We start from the raw sequence: 19,565 nt of genomic DNA, 5'->3' as shown, positions 1-19,565 counted from the left end.
TCAACTTTGCTAGCTTTTGCAGCGACATGGAAGAATTGTGGATGGTGGATTGAGTATGCCTCCATGCCTGATGTATGGATATTTCCAACAAGTACAATCGGTCGGTCGTTCGGTCACATCCATTGTAGGTATGGTGGGCATTGCTAGCATGGAAGATACAAACTCTGCCACCAACAACGACTGCAAGTGCGACTGGTGCTGGTGCTGCTGCTGTTGTTGTTTCTTCTGCTAACTGACTGGTGGCAAAAATTGTGATTACAATTTTTCAGTCAGCCGTTGTTGTTGTCGTTGAGTCGTTGTAGTTTTTTTTTCACAGTTTCTGTTTTTGGGGACAAGCTATTATAAACCGTGGTAAGATCGTCTCTGTGATCAGTTGGTAAAAGTATATCGTTGCGTACGGATAGTTTTAGTTGAGCCATAATTGTTGGTGCACTTTGCCTAGCGCAATTAAAAACGTAAAACAAACAAAAAAATAACGTATTTCAGTGATTTAAAATTAACAATTTTAAATTCGCCAGTGTAAGTGCTTAAGACTTGAATTCATTAGAGTTATGAAGTCCCAAATGACTATTTGCCCTCCCCTTGCCCGAACAAGCGATCGATCATCAACTGAGTTGTGTGAAAATCAAGGAGTTTTTGCCAAAAGTGACTTCCTCTGTAACTATTGCAGCAGCACTTCGCAAAAGGAATTGTTTGTTTCATAATTGTGAATTGTTGGTGTTTTTTGTGAATCTTCTAGACTAGCAACCAAGTGTTCGTTTGTAGTATCGTTTTGAAAGTTTTCACGTTTTTAGGTACTCACGTTTTTGCTTCCAGAATGCAGATGTTTAATTTAAAATTTGGAATTTTTTTTAATGAAAACAAAAAAAAACGAAACATGCAGAGCATAATATAAAACTTTGTGATTAAAATTTGATTGGAATTTAGATGCAGTTAATGCATAGTGGTAAAATTTAACTGAAATGCGAAAACAAATGAAATTTTATTGTGAAGGATGAAACAGTTGAAAAGTTAAAAAAATCGATAAATAATTATTTCATCGTTCCTTACTTATAGTAATTAGTAAAAGTCGAGGATTTTCAATGGTGATAGCAAATACAAAGTGACCCTCATTTAAATGAAATCTTTAGTTTAACGATCAAATTGTATCAAGAAATAAGAAAAAATGTATTTCAAACATTATAAAGGAGTGCTACCATTTATACAGTGGGGAGACTTCCCTCATATCCGAAGTGCTGTCCAATGCAAGTATCACCGCTTAGCGATACCTGCACGTATAAAAGGAATGATAGTGATTGGGAATTGTTGGAGCTTTTGACTTGTTGTAAATACAGCAACTACAGCAACCTGGTCACTCTTTTAAAAGAAGAAAAGCGTATTGTGATTTGGCACACATTCATTCTAGAGCTCTATTTCTGAGGAGCTGAAACGGAAGTGGAAAATATGGAGCAAATTGATATGGTTTTCAAGCATGCCCTGAATGGCTAGCTACACCAAAAAAAAGTTTGCCCAAAGTCTAAGATTTTTCCCCATTCCTAGGAAACGAGCCAAAGAACCAACACTTTAAAATAAAGATGCAAATTGCATTTTTTGCAATTTTGCCCATGAACATTCCACTAAGGAACAGGGGCAAACTTCTCACCTATCAATGAGTGCATTCCAATTCAAGTTTGAGCTCAATGATAAGGAGCCTCCTTTTTATAGCCGAGTCCGAACGGCATGCCGCAGTGCGACACCTCTTTGGAGAGAAGTTTTACATGGCATAGTACCTCACAAATGTTGCCAGCATTAGGAGGGGAAAGCCACCGCTGAAAACTTTTTCTGGTGGTCTCGCCAGGATTCGAACACAGGCGTTCAGCGTCATAGGCGGACATGCTAACCTCTGCGCTATGGTGGCTCCAAGATGCTATCTTTAAATTAAAGTTCTTATTTACTAACTGACATGACTATTTGTTTAAAATTTTGATCACTTATTGATTCTTATTTTACTTCATAGATGACTGTTCAAATATAGTTTTTTGAAATTTTTTTTTTTAACTGAGCATCTTAATCTAAAAAAATAAACATTTAAAGACGCTCCTATTTGTAAGGCTATTTTGCGCATTTAACTACGGTTCACTATTGACTTGTCCCAAGATAAATTTCCTATCATTCATCTATTCCAATTTCCCAACTTTTGATCTTCATTATAGATTTGGTGTTTAATAACAAGACGCAAAGTTAAGAATTCATAAACCTACTATTAAAAATAAAAAATCCTTAATATGAAGGAAATTATTTTTCACCAATGGAAATGTTTCCTCAAAATGTTAGAAAATTTACCATCTTTAAGTTTGCTTGACTTTAGTTTGACTCGAATATTTGAAATTAGTATAAAATTTTTCTCAGTGTATTGTCTGCATGATCAAGAACCGCAATAGCGGATAAAGAGCAACCGTCATGGTGGTCTACAAAACTTGGTGTCCAAAAAAAAGGATGCAAAAAACTCTTCAATGTGGCAGGAGCCACCAGAATACCATAGAACTGGCATATACAGTGGCTCAGATAAGTCTTTATACCTTTTGGCAAATAGTAGGCATGACAACTTAAAGTTACGTTATTAGGACATGACTTTACATAATAAATATAAAAATAATAGGTAAAATTTTTCACCACTGCCGTTGATGTTAATGTTTCTTCTACGGTCGACTTTGAAGAGAAATGGTTCGATGATGTCATCAGCCCATTAACCACACCAAACTGTGGTTTTTTTGAAAAGTATCGATAACTCTTGTACGGTTTGCTTGTTTATGTATCAATTTATCCAAAATAATACTCATCACTGAACACAATTCTTCACTTAAACTGTAGATTTCAATCGAGCATGATTTTTAATAATTTGCTACGATTTGCAGTCGTTGCTCATTTGTGCATGTCTCTACATGACGAAATGGCAGAGTATACTGAACACTTTTCGCTTTCACGGAAAGTATTTGCAGACATTTATCAACCGGGGCTGCCATCCCCGGCACTGGATATCTGTAAGCACCACACAGGCTGGAATTTTGAGGTCTGATCTGTGTGGTGCTCATAGTTGCATAACTGCACGAAAAGCTTAACTGTGAGCTACCGGGCGCGTCCACAGGTTGCGCTTAACGGAATGCTTCGTACAAAGTAGCTGCAACGGCATTCTCGAACAATCAACGTTACTGAGTGCCTTTTATGATCGATATGACAATGCATTTAAATAACCAATGGCCACCACGGTGATTAGTCCGTTTGTCCGTAACGTGCTTGTTCACCTATAGGAGCTTAACGAGGATCGCTACCCCCATACGCAAACGTGGGCACAAAAAAAAAACAGTGCTGCAGCCTCGGATAACTTAACTCATAAAAAATCCCACTTTACATAGATAAAAATAACTTTGAAAAACAACAACTTTGGTCGAAAAGAACAACTATGAAAGTTGTTAATTTTCCTGTAACAATTTATTTTGAATCTCAACGACCCAAAGTACAAATTTGTTGTTGAAAGGCACTCTTTGCAAGCCAACATATAACAACAACAACAATATATCCTTAAGCAAGGCAAAAAAAGAAGTTTGTGCTCTACATGGTAGTACGCCTTTTTTTAAAACTGCCTCAACTAAAGAATTTGTTAGCAGTCAACAAAATTTCAATAATTTTGTCTGTCAAGTCTCTTGTAGAGACTTACTTACGTACTTCAAGAAAGAACGTCTTCAATTTAATGCTAAAATTCGTTGAGAATTTAAAGTTTAACATACAAATTGATAGTTGATTTTTTCTACGAGTTATTTTTTTCTGTGTAGTAGAATGAGTAAATGAAATCACGGTAACATTGAAAGCAAGTAAAAGCCTGCTTTTTTTATATACCCTCCACCATGGGTTGCACTTGTCAAATTCTTATCCTGGTATCTCTTTTTAGGCAAACAAAAGATAATTGATAAGCTATTGGAGCTATTTCAGGTTATTATGTAAAATTTCAACCAAATCGGAAAGGAATTGCTCTGCGCAAAAGCTCAAAAAGTAAAATCAGAAGATCGATTTATATGGGAGCTATCACAAGCACGTAGGTTATAGGTTGTGGGAGAAGTCGTTGTGCTATTTCAGCCAAATCGGATAAGAATTGCCCCCGTCCAGAGGTTCAAGAAGTCTAATCGGGAGATCCTTTAACATCGCAGCTATATCAGGTTATAAACCAATTAAGACCTTACTAGTTTCTGAATATCATAACAAAACACCTTTTTCAAAATTTCAGCCCAATCGGGTATTAAATGCGTCCTTAGGGGCTCAATAAGTCAAGATCTGAGATCGGTTTATATGGCAGCTACATCAGGTTATAATCCGATTTAGACCATACTTAGCATAATTGTTGCAAATCATAACAAAACACTTCCTACAAAATTTCAGCCAATAAGAATTGGATTGAGCCCTTTAGAGCCTCCAGAAGTCAAGATCCAAGATAGGTTTATATGACATCTTAATCAAAATATGGACCGATATAGCATATTTACAATCCCAACTGACCTACACTAAAAAGAAGCGTTTTTGTGCAAAATTAGAAGCGCCAGCTTTATTCCTCTCTTTATTCCTGATATGCCTTCATCGAATAATGTCTAGAGAATTGTGACTGAATCAAGAATCCTTGGGACGATCTAAAGTTTTGACTCATTTAAATTGCCAGATCCAGATAACGGGCCACTGTGGTAGACTGACACCCTGGCTCAGGGAGATATTTGTAAGAAAACTCAATCACACTAGTACAAAAGTTTTCCACCCACAATATCACCAGTCTCTTTGACAGAAAGGAATGTTCCATTTACGTAAAGTGTATCATACCTAAGTGTTTTGCTGAATATGAAGTTGAACTTTAAATCCTATGTATGTAGAGGTAGCTATTCTCGTCCAGCTCATTAGATGATCCATCTTGTTCCGGTTCATATGAGCGATAGACGCGACAACGTTCGCCTTGTCTTATCGAGCATCATAGGCACTCAGTATTTAAGCAAGATCCGGTACCGTCAGATCTCTCACTGAGACTCTCGATTACTGATTGCCCGCTGCGTATGGAACATTCCACACCCCGTTAGCTCTCAGAATCTAAGTTGTGCCAGTGTATGTTTGTGTTTCCAAAGCAAGTTTTTCCCATCATCAGCAACAGGTGGCTTGATGTGTTGATACCTGCATTCTAGCGAATATTCTGTAGGCCCCTTCTATTAAAGGGGATTGTGACTGGATCGGTGGGATGTTGTTGAATCCTGACATGTTTTGGTACCTTTCATTGTATCTCAGGAGAAGTTGTTTACCTAGAAGCTCACAATGGTCCTATAAATGATCAATGTTCCCCATCTTAGGGCAGCCTGTGATGGTTCTTGAAACTTAATTTTGATAGTTTTTACATTCGGTTTGCTCGGTAATAAGTGACCCACGCTGAAGTTGTCAATCGCCTTATTGGTTGTTAACCAAGTTTCTTTGTCCGAGCCTCAAATATTGCTGGCTGGCAACTTCAGGAACTTGTTACTGATTCCTGTCTTATTGCAGATTGTATGGGCAGACAATGAAACGTACTATTGAGAGTCAAAGCTTAAATTTAAACGTCCAAATTCTTTGTCCATCGTCATCTTGGTCTTTGTACACTTCTTTTCTCATAGTAACCAGTATTAGGCCTCCCGATATCCGAGCCGAGCATGGTCCACAACCGACCATATTTGTATTAAGCTACCATATGGACCGATTTCGCTGCAAATTAGAATAGTGAGTTTTATCAGGGCCGTAGTCATCCGAACTGAATATGGTTCAGATGGAACCATATTTGAATGTAGGCCGATCTGTCGATTTGGGGTCTTGAGCATATCAAATACACTTTTGTTACCCGATTTCACTGTCATTTAGAACAGTGAGCTGGACCGGAGATGGTCTAGATCGGTCCATATTTGGATATAGCTGTCTCATAGACCGATCTCCCGATTAAGGGTCTTAAGCCCATAAAATTCTCTTTTATTACCCGATTTCGCTGAAATTCGGAACAGTGAGTTGGACTAGGCCACCTGGTATCCGAACTGAGTATAGTCCACATCAGACGATTTTTAGATATATCTGTTATATAGACTGATCTGCTGATTAAAGGACTTAAGTACATAAAATTTGGAAAATGAGGTGCACAGGGCCAACCAATATCCGAACCTTGTTCCACATCAGAGGATATTTCGATATAGCGGCCATATAGATCGATCTGCCGATTTAGGGTTTTAAGCCCATAGAAGGCTTATTAAATTTTTTTGTTGCATAGTGTTCCGGTGACAGCAGCATTTCGAACATCCTTTTCTAGCCGAATGTTTCAAAAATATCATAAGATTGTTTAAATCTCCGTTTTTTGAATAATTAAATTTTGCTTATAAAACAAACTCCCCAAATCGAGTTAAAAAGTTAAATAGTGTGTCAATAAGGGTCATTCCGCAAAGTCTTATTAGTTTTGAATAACTTTAAATTGTACTCAGCTCAAGAATTCTCACTAAACAAACAAGCTCTAAATAATTTTATTAAGTTCTCCATAACCCATGCTCTTGAATACTTTATCCATTCTGTCTATGGCAATAGCTGTATGGATCATAAGATTTCCGTTTAAGCATCCGTTTTCTCTTAAAGAAAATTTACGATCTGAATGACATCCATCCATAGTCTTATTTTCTTTTCTCTATCTCTTTTTTGTACAAAACTAGCAAATGAGTATTTTCAAATCGATATGTATGATCAACAAAGTGATCATCTTCATCGCCGTTGCCATCCAACGACCAACCACCATTGGCAGACAACAAATCAACAAACACCTCAATGACAAAAACGTGTCGTATTTTATGTGAATATTTTCTGAATTCCTTGATGGATTTCACTTGCAACGTTTGTTTGCCATTGTCGCCGGTGGTGTTGATGATCATGGATGCTGTTTGCTACAGCCATTAAAGCCAGTGTATCATAAAAGCCAAACAATCAACCAACATCAAAAGCCAGCCATGAGTATCTGTCCATTTACAGACAATGCGAAAAATCAATCAATATGTACCTGATTATTTTTTTTTTTTTTTGACTAGGTTTCCCCGGGTAGGCAATAGGGGTTTATGTATGTTTGAATGTCTATTTAATTTGCATAACAAATTAAGGGGTTTTTTGCATCCCACAATCATAAGCCACCACCAACCATCACGTGCAAGTCACTGGGTGACTGGAGTGAGATCATTGTTTCATAGCACAAGTTCAAACAATTAAAACCTCCTATGATGATCATAATGATGATGATCTCCATAAAAATGTTGGCAAGCAATTGTTCAATTAAAAAATCATTTAAGCTGTTAATGCAATGGAAGTCATAATTCAATATCTACTAAGACTTTAAAGCACTTGGAGATAAATGATAAGTACAAATGAAGAGGTTGCCCCGATATCTTCTGACAAGTTGTGATGGTGACATACTTTTGTAAAATTCACGTACTTTGCACTTTTTACTTGTTTTGGGATTGGTTCTGGAGTATCCTTGGCATCACCAATGTCATACAACAGCAGGTGGGAAACCTGTTTCTTCCACATCCCTAGCAGATTATCTGTAGCTGTTACCAGATTGCATCTTCATCTCTGCAGTAAGATTTGTATTGGGCTTCAACAAAAAAATATTACCGACCGCCTGTCAAAGCCGTTATCTTCGACAAATTCTCCCCAATAAGATGTAAATCTAAAATCAAAATTGAGCTTCCGGTTTCAACGAGAAACTTCTGGTTTTACTTCCGATGTTGTCGTTTAAATGCGAAAGCTTGATTTTGCCTTAGATACTTGGTTTCTTGGACAAATCCTCTTTCAAGTAATCGTAGATTCTTGAAAATCGCTGAGATCCTGTGGCCCATTGCAAATGTAAATACAATTTTTTCTAATGGTCTCGAAAGGATTCGAACCCTGGTGTTCAGCGTCATAGGCGGACATGCTTACCTCTGCGCTACGGTGGCCTCGGTGGAGTATGGCCCTTTGTGATTGCTTAATCTTCTCTCTGCTTCAGCTTCGGGTAAATTCAAATTTGCCTTTGAACATTCCATTCAGAACCAGGGTCAATATTGAATTCAAGTTCTACATTAAATTCCATCCCCTCTACTATAAGAGAGCCCATCAATGCACTTTTTCATACCATTAAGACGCCTGCATGAAGTCCTTTAGTTTAATTGGACTTACCACGCTATGCTCGTACAGTGCCTGAAGAAGAAAGATCCCGTTATACTATTTCTATTATGACATGCAGCCGCACATTGGCAAAAGAGGTGAAAGCTACCTTCCGGGACGTCAGTGCTATGACACCATCTACAGATGTCATCGTTTCTGATGCCTATGTGGGTTATACGCGTACTTAACTTGCTGTGTCCTGTAATGATTCCTTTTAAGAGACTCAGATATAAGACCGAAGGTCGCAAATATTTCGTTCCAATGACTTTTCGTTTGCTCACAACCTACAGCATCATTTCAGCGATTCAACCATCTTTCCTTGTATCGCACCTCAAACATAAAAAAGAGCGAGAGCTAGATACTCAACCGTTACCGACACCATTGGCAGATTCGCTCTTAGCCTCGCTGGCATATCTGCTTTCTTGATTCCTGCTGGTACCCAGCACAGAGTCAAGCAATGGCTCCCCTGTGGCCGCAATAGACCATATCTACATCGGTTCAACTCCTTAGATCTTCAGCTCATACCAATGATTACCTTTAATGCCGCCTGACTGTCGCTGAATATTCCTTCAGTCGGTATGCATAGCCAAAACGATTTTGGCCGTACTTGCCATTGCATAGACTTCCGCCTTGAAAATGCTGCACCCATTACACATACAAAGAAAGACGTTAATACCGAACACAAGGCAGTGAACCCCACATCCGGTGACTTTCTCCCTTTTCGATCCATCTGTAAATATATTAAAGTCTGCGAACCTAAACCTTCTTTAGTGCCACTCCTCTATAGTAGACACCTGAACAACCATTCCTCTATCAACTATAACCTTCTCCATCTGGAAATCCGTCCGACGATCCATGATGTCACTTTCTAATATATGAGTATGTCTCTACGGCAGCCGCCTGACTAGTCCTAGTTGCAGTAATGTAAACAATGTTCTCTCAGCCTATTCTCTAATGTACAAATGGATTTGCTGGATCCCCAACAAAACCTCCAAGGACCTAGTCGCGGTGAAGCCAATGCCAATGGATGTTAATCTTGGGACCACTCGATTAACACTCACAGGCGTCACACACTCTGCCACCAGCCACCAGACGTGATGGTGACATACTTGGCTTAAAACTCCAACTACTATCCGCGAGCCCCTGACACACGTATTTGGCCGCAAACTCCTTCGTTATCCTAGATTCCTTATTAACCCGGTTCAACTTACTGTACAGAACCACACCAACGAATTTAACTGATCCTGACAGCTCCAGTGCCACACCCTACAGTGAGGGAAGCCTACCTTGGGAATTCTCCTTTTTCACGCTCAATCCACACTCTTCAACCCAGGACGCCGTTCATCCGAAAACTCTGTCCAGCACCTCCGACACCATAGACACAAATTTTCCCGTTGCAAGAATAACCAGATCATCTGTGTAAGCGCACAACCTGAGCACCAGTGTCAAAAGTTCCCCAAGAATCCGGTCTGCTAAGAAAATGGATAAGAGTGGTCTGCTAAGAAAATGGATTGAGGCGCTCCTTGCGTGGCAGCCATCCCTACCGACGTGTCCCTTATGTTCGCGGTGATCGTTCTATTCAATAGCATGATCATTAAAGTTCCTATACGATGAACAGATGAGTCATATAACATAATTTCAAAAATAGCAGCTCTGAAAGTTGTACACATCCTGTGGTACGTACGAAAATTTAAATATATGGCGTCACACACTCTGCCACCAGCCACCAGACGTGATGGTGACATACTTGGCTTAAAACTCCAACTACTATCCGCGAGCCCCTGACACACGTATTTGGCCGCAAACTCCTTCGTTATCCTAGATTCCTTATTAACCCGGTTCAACTTACTGTACAGAACCACACCAACGAATTTAACTGATCCTGACAGCTCCAGTGCCACACCCTACAGTGAGGGAAGCCTACCTTGGGAATTCTCCTTTTTCACGCTCAATCCACACTCTTCAACCCAGGACGCCGTTCATCCGAAAACTCTGTCCAGCACCTCCGACACCATAGACACAAATTTTCCCGTTGCAAGAATAACCAGATCATCTGTGTAAGCGCACAACCTGAGCACCAGTGTCAAAAGTTCCCCAAGAATCCGGTCTGCTAAGAAAATGGATAAGAGTGGTCTGCTAAGAAAATGGATTGAGGCGCTCCTTGCGTGGCAGCCATCCCTACCGACGTGTCCCTTATGTTCGCGGTGATCGTTCTATTCAATAGCATGATCATTAAAGTTCCTATACGATGAACAGATGAGTCATATAACATAATTTCAAAAATAGCAGCTCTGAAAGTTGTACACATCCTGTGGTACGTACGAAAATTTAAATATGCAACTTTTTCGATTAAATCGAGCTTCTTTTTCATCGAACATACATGTAGACACATGTTTAAAAAAAAAATCAATGCATTTGAGAAAACATGCCGATAAGAGCGAGCTCTATTCTTATTTGACGTACATAAGACAAGTCGTATGAATACAGAAAGTGACAGCTCATATGACATGTTTGATCGTGTAATAGCAGCATTACCAATTCAGCACTCCATCGTCTATCTCCGCGTTCCTCAAAGCCGCTTCTTTTGCAGACGAATGGCCATTATTAAAGAGTCTCTCAATGTTCAAAAAGGAGGTGAACTCCTTGTATTATGTAAAGCGGATGCAAGCATGCTGCACTCGGGAAACGTATGACACATCCAGCTTGTTCCTAATATACAATTCCAGAATCCTCTCCAGTGTCTAAAAGAAAAGGAAGAAAGACTTATAAACCTGAAGTCTTTGGCTGCGCTGTGTTGCAGCCTCACCGACCATCCAAGGTGTGAGGGATTTTAATTTTGATAAAAAATTTACCCACCCTAATGTGCGTGCATCAAAGCCATCGACTACATTTCATTCCCACTCGTGAGCATTTCGATTTGCCTACACCACCGCTTTCAAGTTCTTCCTTCTTCCTTTTTTTACAGCAGTGCATTGCCAGTTGCGTTACTACTGACTGCGGCGTTGCTCCGTTTACACCTCAAATCTTAGTTTCAGTACCTTTTCCTTATGGCCAACTTACTTACCTTCAAGCAGTACACACTCGGCGTTCCCGCATCAACACTATACCATTTCGCGCATTACGTGATTGACCAGATTTCCAACAGCAGGACTGGTCAAGTAGCTCGTAACAAAACTAAGTGTCTGGATCCTGCCCTGTTCTCTCGTCTAGGTTTGAACTGAACTGAACCAGATAACAATACCAGAGTTCAGTCTACCTAAGACTGTGCGACTAGCAACCGTCTCTATTTGAATCCTTTTCCATTCGGGCTTTCTTTCATTACCCCAATTATCCTGTGATTGTATGACTTGCTCCTAACTTCAATCCACATTCCCATCATTTTTAGTTTCATAGCTGCAGTGGATGTTGCAAATTTAATTTCTATGTGTTTGGGTGATACTTTAAGAATTATCTCCGATGCCCTAGTAGGCATGGTTCTCTCCACCCAGCCTCTAAACTATAATTAGTTATTATTATATTATCACCCTCCCGTAGAGCCGGTGTACTATCTTCGGATTCAAGCCTCTGTTGAACTCTACGACCCGCCAACATATTTCCCAGCAGCTTTGAGGCTTCCGAAGCAACGTGACGACAAGATTGGGCAATCTTTGTCTTCTTCGCATACAGTTAGATTTCAGTCTTCTCTGGATTAACGTGTTTTCTAGGAGTTTTCCATTGGGACCCTCTATTCCTGCACTTCATTGATCAAACTTTCCGTTAATCAGAAGCTTCCTCCCTAATCATACAAACAAAGTTAGTTGTATTAAGGTATAGCTATCCTTACACATCATCTTAGCCTTTGGATCCAATTTCAAGGACTCGGAGATCTTATACAACTGACAATAAACATAATGAAGTCCTCAATTGCCCGTATTTGATTTTCTTGTCTTCACAAAAGAAACCGCGAAAAAATAACCTCAAAGGAATAAAAAGTCAAACCCTTGCCCAATAAGACAAAATGGTCAAAACATACAATAACCATAAAACATACAACATTCCAAAGAAGAAATCGCAAGTTGTTTATCAGCCACGATGATGTCGAATTTCTTGGCGGTTTTTTTTTTTGGTCTTTTGTTATTTTATGATCACCGTTGGCATTGTTGCTGTAACTTTGCAACCAACATTCACTTGCCCATAGGCAAATATCTGCCATGTGCTGCTGCAACAGTCAGCCGCAGCATCAGTTCATGATTGATCCTCGAAGAGCCTAGTTACTGAGGTTGGGCGGGAAAGCCTGTCTGGGAGTCTTTTAGCTCAGTAATGGAGATGTAGGCAAAAAAAGACAACAAATGGCAAAAATGAAATCAAAACAAAAACGAAAGCCTGTCTGCAAAGTGGCAAACTTTTACTTATATCGGCTGGTGATTTTTTCTCCTTCTTTTTTCTTTTCTTATTGAAAAAAATGCTAAAAGTAAACAAACGCGTTTCTTGGTGAGAAACAAACCGCAAACAAGTATTCCCCAAAGTAAAAAAAAATGAGAGAAAGAAAACAGATCTACCAATAATAAATAAAACCTGTTGCATGGTTAAGTTGTTCATTCATTCACTTAGCCACCACAATTAGCACTTTTCTGTGAATGAAGAAAATTACCCGTACTTGTATAAACTCAAAAAAAAAATCAGAGATATGTATGCAAACAAACATGCAAAAGTCCAAAATGTTGCAGCAACATGTTGCGAAGAGTTTATTTAAAACAGTAATGCACAAAGTAAAAAATGAGACTGTTTTTGTTTGAGATTCTCTTCAAATTTTTTAAATTCTCTCCATCAGTAAAAAATGCGATGTAAAACTAAACTTTTTAAGTATTCTAATCATAACCAGAATTATAAGGAAAATTAAATAGTTTTCCTTTATTTAAATCAGGGAAAAACATTGCTTTTAATGAAAACAGAAAAAAGCTTTGTACACCCGTGCAAGTATGCACTCATTGCTGTCTCAACGACTGAAACGAAGAGCATAAACGTGCGAATGAAGAATGACATGAACGCTAGTAATCCATTTTGTACACCACCGTTGTAAAGCCTATTACTTCCATCGATGGCGCGGAAAATGTTGCTAAACAACAGTGTTGCTAATTTGTTTAATTGTAATCAAACTTTTTTATTTGTACGGTGTTGTTTTGGTAGTAAAAAGTTGTATGTTGACATCATTGTTACCCTTTGACTGTCAACCAAAGCAAAAACATTTTTTCTGGAAATTGACATATTTTTATTTTACAATCCTTCCAATTCGCAATTGAGATAGTTAAAAAGATTTAAAAATAAAGAAATGGATGCGGTGAACAGCTACAAGGTGAATGTAGTCCTCGGAGGACATGATTGAGCTCCCCAAACAAACCAGAGATGTTCTGGCTTAATTGCGTTCCAGCTGATAAAGCCGCCTCAACTCCTACAGAGCTAGGATTGATGCCAACGTGCGAGATGAGTGTCCAGAATGTGACCTGAGACCACACGAAACCTGTCACCAGTTTTTCTCACTCAGGCCGAACTGCTAACCAAATTCCGACTCCTGCCTAGAAACCCCGACTCCGCAGGCTTGCGTCTGACAGCCCTACCCATGGTAAGGTGACTTCTGCGCCGTCAATAAGGAAGGACTTTCTGCCTAGATGGGCCAATGTGTTTGGTATAAACGCGGTATGATGGAGGTGCTGATTTCGGGAGCGAGGAGAAGTGCTTCGAGAGCAGCATAGATTGCGATACTAGATCTAAGACCTTTGGACTGAGGGTGTCAGGGACATTGCGCATCGAGTTTCGGGCATTCGTTTATTCTACAGAAGGCCAATGGCGTAGAACGACTACTTGGCATTGGCGACGCGTTGAACTGAGTGCCGGAATCATCTTTCTTCGATGGTGAAATCGAGCTTTTATTTAATCGAACATACATGTAAATACATGTCCATAAAAAAATGCAAAACATATTTTCAACGGAGTAAAGCAAGGCGCTTGAAGTTTTGCACATATAATTCTTTTTAGAATAGATCGGATGGGATTGTAAGATGTAGCTGCCATGTAAACCGATCTTGAATCTTGACTTCATGAAAATTAGAGGGCGCAATTTTTATCTGATTTGGCTGGAATTTTGCATGAGGTGTTTTGCTACGACTTTAAATAACTGTACTAAGTATGGTCCAAATCGGTCCATAACCCAATATAGCAGCCATAAAAACCGATTTTGGATCTTTACTTTTTGAGCTGCTAGAGAGCGCAATTATTATCCGATTTGGCTTAAGTGTTTTGTTTTAATTTCCAACAACTTTTCATGGTATGGTCCAAATCGGTTTATAACCTGATATAGTCCCTCCATATAAACCGATCTTCACAACCTAAGCCGCTAGATGGCGCAATTATTATTCGATTTGGCTGAAATTTTGCATGAAGTTTTTTATTTCAATTTTCAACAACTGTGTCATGTATGGTGCAAATCGGTTCATAACCTGATATAGCTCCCATATAAACCGATCTCCCGATTTTACTGCTTGTGTCCCATAGGGCGCAATTAATTGTTATCCGATTTGGAAATTTTGCACAATGGTCTCCAACATCCAAGCCAAGAAAGAGATAACGGGGAGAGAACTTGAGAAATGCAATCCATAGTGTAGGGTACCTAAGACTCGACGCGGTTGAACTTAGTCAAAGAGGGTGAAAAAGGAGAAGAGCGAAATTCGGGATGACCAGTGACGAAAGTTAAAGACACAACATGTTTGAATTGATTACGATATTTCGTTTTTCCTCTTATTCCCACTTTCGAATGCAAAGAAACAAAGCAGAATACGAAAAAATGTTCCAACACATGCCCAAATAGAAAAACCCTAAAATGTTGCAACCGTCAATATGAATCCAATTAGAATACATCGAACAGGTTGTGTCTTTAACGCGAGTTTTTTAAGGTATTGGGAAGACTAAGCAGAAACCCACTCTTCTTCTTCTTTTTCAACAGCTTTGAACTTAGCATGCTTTTCCTTGCTTTTAATTTGTAGAAAACAAAAACAAATGTTGCAGCAACATGTTGTGTAGTCTTTATAGCTTTGCAAAAAGTTTTACCAGATATCTTGGAGTTATGCCATATTTTGTTACCAATTAAAAAGTATTTTGTATTAGAAATTTTAACCATTCGTTTTTGTTTTTTTTTTCATATCGTGTACCGATTACGAAATATAGACAGATTAATATTTTTTTTAATATATAAAAATTTAAGAAGTGTATCCCTTATTTATATATATTCTTGCCACTTTGAGTTTTTCTATGTGTCAGCAACATTCGCTAACTTCACCTTAAGTTTAAAAGGAAAAGTTTTTCTCTTTATTGCGTGGCCTTTTCCAGCCATTGCTATTCAGACATGATAGGAGATAGTCTCTTAATGTATTTTTTCTAGTTTTAGATATTTGTAAGAAAGTAAGGAGTTGTTATTGTCATCTCGCTTACTTGGAAAAGAAAATTGCGCCACCACCCAAGTGATAGCTGTGAATTCAATAAAGTGGCCCCCAATTTCTTGCGGCAATTTCTTTCTATTCATAAGGATAGCCATACTTTTAGGCATCTAAGTGATAAAGGCTAGACACATGGCCAGGTCTTTCAGCCAACCATTTCCAAAGCTATCGCTTTGGTCATTCATAGAAAAAACGGTTGCCTAGTAAAAGTTACGCACCTTTTAAGCCGTTTACCACCGCCAATGCAGTGTAAGGCTCTTGATGCGTGATTTAACTTCATGATTATCTGTTTCATAGTTTGTCCATAAGTCTGTCATTTGCTCAACTTGTTTTGTCAGTCTACTTCTTCTACTGGCTTATTGCTGTGAAATGATTATTTTGCCGGTTAGTGGGTTACATCTGTGTTTTGTGATCTCATTATCAAGTCTTTATTTATTTGTTTCGAGTTTCTTTTTTTCGTTTTCATTTTGCTATTTATAAACGTTCATGAAGATCATTTCCATATATGAAGTGTTTGTGGTAATAGAGAAATGATCTACATGACTTCTACTCTAAAGAGTTGAAGATTTTGTCAATATCCGTTTTTTCCCAAGCCCATTTGCCAGGGAGTGTCAATTATTGATTATATGTTTTAAAAAAGGCATAACTCATTTTGATGGGCCGTATTAGGAAGAAAGCTATAAAACTTCTTGTTTATATACAAAATAGTCGTATTTTCAGTATAACAAAAATGTTAGCCACATAGATTATTAGACTATTTCTCGGCTATTTGATTTTTCGATATAATTTCTTACGATCCACTTTGCACCATTTAATTTGCAACATAAACTTCTTTGCAAACGAAAGACTTAAGACACAAACTTGTTTTAAAAGCACTCCTGAATAGAAGTGGGATATTTGATTACAACTGCTGGAATAGCCAGTTCTGTATAAAATTAAAACAATTTTGTGAATACAAAAAAAAAATCAAATGCTGTTTACTTGTGAAGTGGAAAATCTTTCAAAGCATCTTAGGCTTAGCGAAATATCTTGCATTTTTTTACTCAAAAAGGCATAGGTTATTATATTCATATAGTCCTGTATCAACCAGTATTGAGCTATAATTCTGGAAATCGGACTTAAAAGAGAGTCGTATGCATACACAACCACTAAATGGACTATTTTAATTCCTCAAAAGAATCAAGTTAGCCCATCTTTTATGAAATTTGCTTCACGTTTCTCAAGAGGCATTATGCAACTGATATATCTGCACACGTCCGGAAACCTTGCAACTACTTTTATAGTGTCATTTGTGCAACCAATATATAATTTGCTAAAAATTAGCAATAGCATCTAAATTCTGAGTGGTTGATGGTGCTTCCGTTCTTCATTGACAAGTTTAAAGTAAAATGATTTTTGAAGAGCCAACAGATGAGATGATTGTGTTAGGTCGCTTTTGACATATGACCTGGGTCCAGCTGTTAGCCAGAGGCGACACTCAAAAGACTAAGGCTGTCGAAACTTGAGTTTCGTAAGGTGTAGTTCTTTAAACCAGATACTTCGTAAAGTTTTACTTATCGTAATTCCCTTTCTGGGTGTTCAATTGCCCCCAATGAATATTATTCTGATGCGGAACCATTCGTAGAAATATAGGCAGCCTTTATGTTAGGTTAGATTAGGTTGAAAGAGGGTGCGGATAATTCGCCCCATGCCACTATGAACATGTACCTAAGCCAGTAAATGGCTTTTTGTGCGCTCGTAATACTAAAAACTAACCTCGAAAATGAAAATCTAAGTCAGGAATTTCGAGCTACTTACAAAATCCCTAAGTGTTTTGCATACCAAGCCCCTTAAGTTGGTAGATTTCTGCTATTGTGTGGCCACCTAGGTGTCTGTTAGCCGCGAAAGACGCGAAATGACATAATGAAAATCGGTTAATATACATATATGGCAGCTATATCTTACTCTGGACCGATTTCTATGAAATTCGCGAGAATCAGTTAATAAATGAGCACTTTATTGCAATATTTCTCAAAATCGGACGAACATATATATAGGAGCTATACCTAAATCTGAACCGATTTCGAGAAAAATTCTTAGATATTGTGGTAGTCGTCGAGAAAAGCCTTGTTCAAAATTTTGGTAAGATTGGTCAATAAATGTGCTTGCAGTGGCTTTAGGAGTGAAAATCGGGCAATATATATATATATATATATATATATATATATATACTAGCCGAACCGTGCACGCTCCGCTGCACCTTCTTTAACTCTCTAATATCTTTTTAGGGAGGGGACACTTCGCCCTGAATGCGGATATCGAATTCATGTCATTGTAGCCTATGACGCTAAACGCGTTCGAATCCTGGCGAGGACATCGGTCAAAGCTGTGCTTATCCCATCTTAATGTTGGCGACATTTGCGAGGTACAATGCCATGCATGGTTATTTAAAAATTTTCCCCAAAGAGGTGTCTCACTACGGGACACCGTTCGCACTCGGCTATAAAAAAGGTCCCTTACCATTGAGTTTAAACTTGAATCGGAAAGCATTCATTGATGTGTGACAATTTGCCCCTTCTCGGTTCCTGATGGTAATGTTCTTCCTTAGGGCAATGTTCTCATTAGGGGAAGGATGGCACCTTAGACATTTCGACTCAAATATGGATATCAAATTCGTGATGCACTTCCAAATCCATTTCATTTGAGCCCCATATTGCCATGACCGGTAAATATAAACCAGCTGGTTAGTATGTGGGCTCTCTAACCAGAGAGACCCAAATTTTAATACCATATTCGTTTTCTGATCTCCAATACCTTTCATTTGATAATCTTATTGTGCCCATCGGACCACTTTCGGATATGATTTGCGTTTTTGGGGTAAGAGGGAGGGTCCGCCTCCACCCGATATCTAAAAATTATATAGCCTATGTTTCCTTCCAGACAAACGTACACAATCTATAAAAATTTTAGTAAAAATCGGTTCACCCAAGTATCACATAGTGATAATGGGTCTAATGGCGTTTTTGAAGAGTGGCGTGACCCCCTTTTCTGTTTGGGTGAGTTTTGGGGCTGGGGTGGCCCGATGGTTACTTAGACTCAAATTTTTATACAATATTCGTATTCTACTCTTCAATAAAAAAAAAAAAATCGGTCCACTTTTGATTTTGGATTGTGTTTTTGGCAAAGGGGGAGGGTCCGTCCCCCTTCCGATACCGAAAAATCATATAGCCTATGTTTCGTTCCAGACCAATCTACACAATATGCGAAAATTTCGACAAAATCGGTTATGCGGTTTTTTTGTCTATACGGAACAAACAAACCGAGTCCCATATATCCGTGATTGGCTTATGTGCCCATTTTAGGCGTATTGGGGGTGGGGTGACCCCCTATACTTCGACATAAATTTGTATGCCAGATTCGATATCTACTCCGACATACTTTTCATTTGATACCCATATTGTCCTTATCGGTCCACTTTTGATTTTTGGTGGTTTTTTTGGGGTAACGGTGGAGGGTCCGACCCTTTCCGATATTAATAAATTATAAATCCTATACCTTTCTTTTGAGTCCCATATTGTCATGATCGTCAAAAAAACCTATATTAAGGCGTTTTGGGGCTGGGAAACCAGGCGTTCAGCGTCATAGGCGGACATGCTAACCTCTGCGCTACGGTGGCCTCCACAGTAGTATCCGGATTCAATTAAAAAATGATTGATTCATTAAATTTTTTAATTAAAAACATTTTAATTTCCAAATAAATTTTTAATTAAAAAAATTTTCGGGATATTGTTTGTGTAGGATATCAAAAGGTCGGCTTTGCCCAACTATACCCCGTGTTTACTTACTTTTATCTACATAACATCTCAAAATCTCCCTCTTGTCACTTTCCTTATCATCAAAACCTAACAGCCTATTTTATGG

At 38.6% G+C, this 19,565-nt stretch overlaps 1 protein-coding gene across 2 annotated transcripts in view; it reads left to right on the top strand.

Annotated features, from left to right (window-relative positions):
• Positions 1 to 333: 333 nt before the first annotated feature.
• LOC106081726 (uncharacterized) overlaps positions 334 to 19,565 on the top strand; it is a 50,181-nt gene continuing 30,949 nt past the window's right edge. Inside the window, exon 1 of one of the 2 annotated variants that reach the window (XM_013243897.2) lies at positions 334 to 351. The gene's annotated coding sequence lies outside the window, so the exon portion shown is untranslated. The other variant, XM_059364941.1, reaches the window with a different exon arrangement.

Source organism: Stomoxys calcitrans, chromosome 3 (assembly GCF_963082655.1).
Source record: "Stomoxys calcitrans chromosome 3, idStoCalc2.1, whole genome shotgun sequence".
NCBI classification, from domain to species: domain Eukaryota; kingdom Metazoa; phylum Arthropoda; class Insecta; order Diptera; family Muscidae; genus Stomoxys; species Stomoxys calcitrans.
The sequence above is the reverse complement of the archived record's forward strand: the minus strand, read 5'-3'. Positions and strand labels throughout refer to the sequence as shown.